Source organism: Pinus tabuliformis, chromosome J (genome assembly GCF_031772625.1).
Source record: "Pinus tabuliformis cultivar Carrire ecotype Pingquan chromosome J, CPIR1, whole genome shotgun sequence".
NCBI classification, from domain to species: domain Eukaryota; kingdom Viridiplantae; phylum Streptophyta; class Pinopsida; order Pinales; family Pinaceae; genus Pinus; species Pinus tabuliformis.
Window position 1 is genome coordinate 348,000,484 of NC_142295.1, and position 8,792 is coordinate 348,009,275.

Genomic DNA, 8,792 nt, shown 5'->3' on the forward strand with positions numbered 1-8,792 from the left:
CCTCCCTCGCGCCCTAACCCTCTCACCGCCCGCGCCCTAACCCTCCCCCGGGTGCCCCGAGCCACCCTCACTCCCCCGCCCGAGCGCGCCACCCTCCCCTCCCCTCCCCTCCCTGGGCGCGCCCTGCGCCACCCTCCCCTCCCCGGGCACGCCCCCGCCCGGGCGCATCCTACCCCACCCTTCCCACCGTCGCTCGCCACCCCCATCCCCTCTCCCCCTCCCACGGGCGCGCCCCGCCCCACCCTTCCCCTCCCCAGGCACGCCCCGCCCGACCCTTCCCCTCCCCGAGCGCCACCCCACCGTCCCCCTCCCTTCCCCACCCAGGAGAGGCCCACCCCACCCTCCCACCGCCGAGCGCAGCCCACCCCACCCTCCCCCTCCTTCCTCCCCCCGACGCCACTCCCCGCCCAACCTCCCACCGCCCGGGCACGCTCCGCCCCACCCTCCCCCACCTTCCCCCTGGGCGCCGCCTCACCCTCCCTCCCCCGGGCGCCCCCCGCCCCACCTATCCCCGCCCGGGCGCATCCTGCCCCACCCTCCCCCCCGTCGTTCGCCGCCCCCAGCCTCTCCCTGGGACGCACTCCGCCCCACCCTCCCTCGGCCCCGCAACCCGAGCCGCCTGTCGGGCGGGGGCATGGGCGGCCCGGGTAGCGCCTGTCTCGGCCGCGCCACCCTGGCCGCCTCTGCCCCCGCCTGGCACGCGCCCCCGCCTGGCACGCGCCCCCGCCCGGCAGGCGGCAGGGCAATTCCAGGAATCGCCCTACTGCCTGTCGGGCGCGGGCATGGGCGGCCCGGGTGGCACGGCCGCCTGCCGCCTGCCGGGCGCTGGCGCAGGCGACCAGAGTGGCGCAACCGCCTGCCGGGCGCGGGCACGAGCGGTCTAGGTGGCGCGGCCGCCTGCCGGGCGCGGGCGGCCCAGGTGGCGCGACCGCCTCCCGGGCGCGGGCGGCCCGGGTGGCGCGGCCGCATGCCAGGCGCTGGTGCCGGCGCGGGCGGCCCGAGTGACGCGGCCGCCTGCCGGGCGCAGGCGGCCCAGGTGGCGCGGCCAAGGCACACGCCACCCGGGCCGCCCGCGCCCCCGCCCGGCAGGCGGCAGGGCGATTCACGGAATCGTTCTGCCGCCTGCCGGGCGCGGGCGGCCCGGGTGGCGGGGCAGAGGGAGGGTGGGGCGGGGCGCGCCTAGGGGAGGGGGAGAGGGGTTGGGGGCGGCGAACGGTGTGGGGGAGGGTGGTGCAGGATGCGCCCGGGCAGGGGGAGGTGGGGCGGGGGGCGCCCGAGGTAGGGAGGGTGGGGCGGCGCCCGAGGGGAAGGTGGGGGAGGGGTGGGGGGAGCGCGCCCTGGCGATGGGAGGTTGGACGGGGGGCGGCGCCGGGGGGAGGAAGGGGTGGGAGAGCGAGGCGAGCCACGCCTGGGCGGGGGGAGGCGGGGAAGTGGGGGGGATGGTGGGGCGGCGCCCGGGTGGCGAGTGCCCGGGGGTGGGAGGGCGGGGCGGGCCATGCCCGGGCGGGGGGAGGCGGGGAAGTGGGGGGGACGGTGGGGCGGCGCCCGGGGAGGGGAAGGGTGGGGCGGGGCACGCCCGTGGAGGGGAAGGTGGGGCGGGGAGGGGCGAGGCCGCGGGCCGCCCGGGTGGGGGGAGGTGGGGCGGGTGGGGTGGGGCGCGCCCGGGGGAGGGGGAGAGGGGCTGGGGGTGGCGAACGACTGAGGGAAGGCTGGGGTAGGACGCGCCCAGGGAGGGGAGGGTAGGGCCGAGCGCGCCCACCGCGGGGATTGGGCGATTCTGAGAATCGCCCAACCCCACGACAGGCGGGCGAGCCGCTGGGCCCCCCCACACCCCCTACCGCCCCCCACACCCTCACACCCCGCCTGCTCGCCTGACCTCCCAGCCCACCCCGCGACACCACGGCGGTCCACCCACAGGTTTTGGGCGATTGAGTTTGATCAGGCCCACCATGCTCACGACAGATGTAATTGTTATTTTGGCTCAGAAAAATTATTAATTTAAAAAAAAGAATTCTTTTTCATTAAACTAATTTAATATAAAAAATTTCAAGGAAAAAAATTTAACTTACCTTTCAATTGCGAGAATTCTTCGTTGAATATGTTGTTGATAGCGATGTAGCTGCTCCACAAATTCACAAGTCTTTCAACGATTTTCAGAAAGCCTGAATGTGATGTGATTAATAGTGATAATGAAATTTTAATGTATAAGTGAAATTACGGAGATGTTTTACTGTACGGTTAATGTGGGATAATTTGTTTTAAAATATTATAAAGCGAATATTGTAGAATTGTTTTACAACGAGTTGAATGTGGGATAATTTGTTTTAGAATATATTAAAAAAAATAATAATAATAAAATAAAATTCAATTGTTTAGTAAATATTATATACTTTAACTATTAAAATAATTAATGTAGAAGTTGTAGTTTACAATTTTAATTTTAATGATTTATTTCATAAAAAAAAGTAGTTTACTTTTTTCAATAAATTGTAGAACAAAATAATGAAGGTAAATAAATTTAACAGACTTTTTGGAGGGAAATATTTTCGTGAAACTTTTTTGGAGGGAAATATTTTCGCGAAAATTTTTGGAGGGAAATATTTTCGTGAAACTTTTTGGAGGAAAAATCTCATTCTTTAAGCTATATAATATCTTTAGGAGACTCTCCATTTGCATCATTCAACATCTTCTACTTGAAAGGGATGGATTGTTCTGATAGTGAAGTTTCAATTTATACACCATCAACATCTTCATCGCGTAACAACTCTATTCATATTGATGAATATAGCGGGAATTCTTCCACTATGTATAGAAATTCAATTCTTCCACTTAGTCCTGATTCTAAGGACTATGAGAGCAGCGCTGATGAAAGAGGGGATGGAGAATTTCAAATAAATAAAGAGTCACAGATTCCACTTAGTCCTACTTCTAAGGACTATGAAAGCCGTAGTGATGAAGATCATGATGGTGAAGTTCAAAAGAACGGAGTGTCACGATGTGCACTTAGTCCTAATTCTGAGGACTATGAGAGCAGCGGTTTTGAAGAGCATGATGGTGAAGTTCAAAAGAATGGAGTGTCACAGTGTCCACTTAGTCCTAATTCTGAGGACTATGAGAGCAGCAGTTTTGAAGAGCATGATGGAAAATTTCAAAAGAATGGAGTGTCACAGTATGAGAGCAGCAGTTTTGAAGAGCATGATGGTGAAGTTCAAAAGAATGGAGTGTCACGGTGTCCACTTAGTCCTAATTCTGAGGACTATGAGAGCAGCAGTTTTGAAGAGCATGATGGAAAATTTCAAAAGAATGGAGTCACAGTATGAGAGCAGCAGTTTTGAAGAGCATGATGGTGAAGTTCAAAAAAATGGAGTGTCACGGTGTCCACTTAGTCCTAATTCTTAGGGCTATGAGAGCAACAGTTTTGAAGAGCATGATGGAAAGTTTCAAAAGAATGGAGTGTCATAGTATGAGAGCAGCAGTTTTGAAGAGCATGATGGTGAAGTTCAAAAGAATGGAGTGTCACGGTGTCCACTTAGTCCTAATTCTGAGGACTATGAGAGCAGCAGTTTTGAAGAGCATGATGGCAAATTTCAAAAGAATGGAGTGTCACAGTGTCCACTTAGTCCTAATTCTAAGGACTATGAGAGCAGCAGTGATGAAGAGCGTGATGTTGAATTTCAAAAGTATGGAGTGTCACGGTGTCCAGTTAGTCCTAATTCTAAGGACTATGAGAGCAACAGTGATGAAGAGTGGGATGATGAATTTCAAAAGATTGGAGTGTCACGGTGTCCACTTAGTCCTAATTCTACGGACTATGAGAGCAATAGTTATGAAGAGCGTGATGATGAATTTCAAAAGAATGGAGTGTCACTGTGTCCTCTTAGTCCTAATTCTAAGGACTATGAGAGCAGCAGTGATGAAGGATAGGATGATGCACTTAGTCCTAATTCTAATGAGCATAAAGGTAGCAGTGACAAAGGACATGATGTAGCATCTTCAATAAGTAAACAGTCACATTTTCGACGTAGTCCTAATTCTATGGACTATGAGAGTAGCACTGAAAATGCACATGAGGAAGAATATCCATTAAACATCGAGTTAGATTTTCCATTCAGTTTGGATTCTAAGGACTACGACAGTAGCACTGAAGAAGCGGAAGATGAAGAATATCCTCCAAGTCAATATTTGAAAAGCAGAACCGATCATAGTGTGGATAACATTCCTCTTAATGATGATGAAAAGCCTTATACAAATGATGATCCAATGATGGAGATGTTGCCAAGAAATATTGTATCGAGGAGTAGGAGCAGACATTTTCGTATCAATGCAAGTTGTTCTAGTTATACAAGGGGTAGAGCAGAATATCTGACGAGAAGAAGTTCTATCAGTGCTCTCATTTCAAGTGAATGTTGCCAAAAAGATTGCTTGAAACATATGGATTTCAAATTTGCATTAGAAAGCAGGAAGAGATATTTGTCAATGAATAAAAGCATGAAAAATTCATATTTAGTTGGGTGCATGCAATCTACATTGTCAGGTTATGATTATCATATTGGGACTTTATTTATCTGTAGAAAAGCTTTCAAAATGTTTCATTCAATTGGGAATTTTCGTCTCTCGAGAAGTCAAGAAAATTTGGAAAATGATCCCACATTTTATTCAGAAGTACGTCATAAAAGACAGTTTGGGCCATTATCAAATACTGTAATGTCATGGATGAAAGATTTCTTTTCAAAGCATGGAGAGTGTATGCCAAATAGAGAGACAATACATATTCCAGATAATTTTTCAAGACAAGAAATCTACAACTTATACAAAGAATATGCAGAAGGTGCTGAGGGACATGGCCAGTTTATTACATATCAATATTTTGTGAAAGTATGGAAGAAAGAATTCAACAATGTCCATATTCCTAAGAAGACAAGGATGGGGATTCGCAGTACATGTGCTTCTCTAAATCAAAAAGGGACAAATGTGAAGGGTCAGAAAGAGGTAAGCATTCATAACTTTAACTTTTAAAATTGTATAGTCATCAACTATGAAAACATATTTCTTAATGAATTTCTTTTATGTTGTGTAGATTTAATTGTCAAAGAACTTCAGGATCATCATGAACAACAAACAAACGAAAGGAAGAAGTTGTAAAAGCATCGAAAGAAGTGTTATGATAATCCAAATAAATATTTGGGTTTGATAATTGATGGTATGGACCAGAAGAAAACACTTTTACCACATTTTGTTCGCACACCCAAAAAATTACAGGAGGAAAATTTTATTCAGTTTCACTTAGTCGGTTGTATGGTCTTCAATGGGAAAATGTTGCCAAGGGTGTACTTCACAGCTCCAAATATTCATAATGATGCAAATCTGACGATAACCATAATTCATGATGTGATTTCTCATTGGTCTGGTACTCTTCCTGAAGTTTTGTATCTACAATTGGACAACACTTGCCGTGAAAACAAAAATCAAGTTGTTTTTGGATATCTAAACATGTTCGTTGAATTGAGAATTTTTGAAAAGGTAAAGGTTGTTTTCCTTCTTGTTGGGCACACTCATGACCATATTGATCAAATGTTCAGTCGTTTTTCAGTCATATTGAGGAGGAAGCAAGTTGGGAGCTTGCCATCACTAATTGAATGTCTTAAGAAATCATACACACCAGAGCCTACTTTTGATGTGTTGGAAGAAATTGTTGACATGCAAAGGTTTATTCTGGGATCATATGGTGAGGGGAAATGCATTGAACAACTTAATGACATTAGCTTCCAACATCAATTTCATATCAAAAAAACTGATGGGAAAACACTAATATGGGGCAAGAAGTATTCAACTACTGCAGAATGGGCACCATCATCAGGTTTGCAATTTTTGAAGTTCATTCCAGATCATCCAATATTTGCATCAAAAATATTGTTATTACAATCAGTTGGTGAAGTTCAGAATGCACGCAGACAAAATAGAGATATAAATTATTCTGATTGCCTGGAAGAAATTAAAAAATGTATTAGATATACATATGAGTACTTTGACATTGCTAATTCAGTTTGGTGGGAGTCATTTTTCAATAATCAAAGTGATATCATTTCAACAGCAACAAATGAAGATATACCTTTGAAAAATCCATTTATTTGGCCACAAAATGTTTCAAATGAACATGAGGAAATAAGCATTGTTGAACAACAACAATCTCAAGGTATTATTAATTCTTCACAGGCATAGGAAAGAGAGATGTATATTGGTTCCAGAAGATCTCGTGCACAACGTGAAGCCATGGAAGACCTTTACAGGGGTTCAGTACATGATATTAAGGAGGGTTGCATGATTGCAGCGCTAGCAGATGGAGATCCCAATGGCTATCCATTCTGGGTTGCTAAAGTTATAAAGTTCTTTACAGAAAATGAGGATGTTACAAGTGTTGAAGTACATTGGTATGCCACAAATACACACCCATTCAATGGTGTGTATAAGCCAGAGATGGTAGTTGACAAAAAAATGGCAGAAAGAGAAAAAGAAAGGATACAAATATAAATCGTCGCCGCACAGACATATTAAAATTGGAGGATGTTGACATACTTGTTTATGACTTCAATTTAACAAAGAGAGGAACTCTTCACTTCAAGACGATAGAGATTCTAAAAAGGTTATTACCAGAAGGAACAGTGTTGAGATGGGAGTCTGCTGAAACCAGTCGTAGATCTAGAATAATTTTGAAACCTGAAGTGTTGGGCATGCATGTGGACTCAGATGGGGCACTAGTTAATGTAAGAGAAGAATATGGAACATCTTCGTCAGCATCCAGTCACTCATCTGAAGATGTGAATTCTGATGGTGTGATTTTGAATAATTGTTTAAGATAGTTTATATAACTGATGTATGCATCGTATCTTGAAATAAAATTAATGATTTCCATATGGTGTTAAATGAGAAGTTATGAGGCATTTTTATATTGTTGGATTATATGTCTTAGTTATGATAATTTTTATTGTTTAAAATATCTACAATGCAATATTAAATTAGAGATATAATGTATGTTTTATTCAATATACAAATAATGACTTCTGAATTCATTTAGTGATGTAATTCGTTCATAATGTCATGGTTTTTTAATTTTTTAGTTGAATAAAATTCAATTTCTTTTGTATCTAACATGTTATGGTTGAAAACATGTTGAATTTATACTTAGGAAAGAAAAATGATATTCTACCAGAAACATTAATGTGTTTTTTTCCTCATAAACAACTTTGTTTGGCACATAAAAATTTGGTTTTACTAACACTTTTTAAAAAGTTTGGAAATTGACCCTAAAAAAAAAAAATCATTGTTCCAGTATCGTCACTTTCGTTTTGAAGCTATATTTTGCATGAAAAGTTCGTAGTAAATTTCGTAGTCACTGCCATTTTTAAAACGTGTTCAAAATTGACCCCTAAAAAATAAAATCATCGTTCCAGTATACACACTTTTCAATTTTAGCACTGTTTTTGATGTTTTTTCGGGGTTTTTTGGCCAGAGTTCCTGTTTTGAGTTTATAGTTCTCGTTTCAAAGTTTACATAGATTCAATATATTTAGAATTGAAGCATGGCGTTGTTGTATTGAATGATTGGGCTTCGATCTTTGGAAAGAAACCATCGAGAGATGGAGAGAAATGGGACTGCATGAGAAGGATGTCAGTATCAGGTGGAGATTCAAAGCAATTTGAGAATCTGAAAAGGTATTCCATGTCAATGGAGATCTTAGGATATCTGGTGGTGCAGCCTGTGAGCTTGATAAGGTGCTCAAGTTTATGCTCAAAAATTAAAGTGTCAGAATTCTATTAGACTCAGCTTTAGATCAAAGAGCTCGTCATTCTGAATCCAACGGTGTGAATGGCACTCAAATCTGAGCTCGTATGCAGAAGTTAGAGCAAGTCAAAGTTCAAGTTTAACTTGTCTACATGGCAGGATTGGATGACATGGAAAATGTCCCAACGAATGAGGAGGCACCAAGTGGAAGGCTGCAATTAGCCCTCACATATCACATATCATAGGTCACAAGTGGATCGGGTTAAGAATCGGCCCCGAGGCAATGCCGATTGCGATTTGCGGTATCATATATCGCAATTGCAGGAAAGGGGGAGTTATAGAATCGACCCCCGGCATAGTCAAGGTTCCGATGCTATATATTGCAATAGCATATCGCACCCAGTACGCACCGACATATATTTGATACAGGTATTATCCACCGATAGCGAAATGTGATGAGTTTTGATAGTGATAAGACCTCGTACGCGATATTTTATATGAATTCCAACTTATACTCCCGTCGGGTCTGCAATATCGCTATCGCAACATTTTGTCGTGTTAACAAGACCTTCAGACCACCAAACCTCACCGATTACGATTTTTGATATGGCTGACAGGTTATGGCCTGCGGCGTGGCTAAATTCTCACTCAGTTAGCGGATTTTGGAGCGAATTTGTGGGATTATGTCGAGTTTTGGAGAAATTTGTGGAACAAATAGTGGGAGAACTAGGAGAAGTCATAACTTCTTCAGTTCTTATCCAAATTGGATGCAAAAAGAGTCTAGATGGCCATTTTTTAGTACTCTGAACTCATTGAGACAGGTTTCAGAGGAATTTGAGCATTGTAAACACACTTTTATTGTAATTTTGAGCATAATAGAGAGGCCCAAGCATTGGAAACTAGACCAAGAAGACGTAGCCCATGAGGGGTGAACTCCTCATCAAATCTCTATGTTATGTGTTGTATTTTGATGTTCTTTGTTGGTATTTTGTTGTTGTTTAGCATATTTTTTA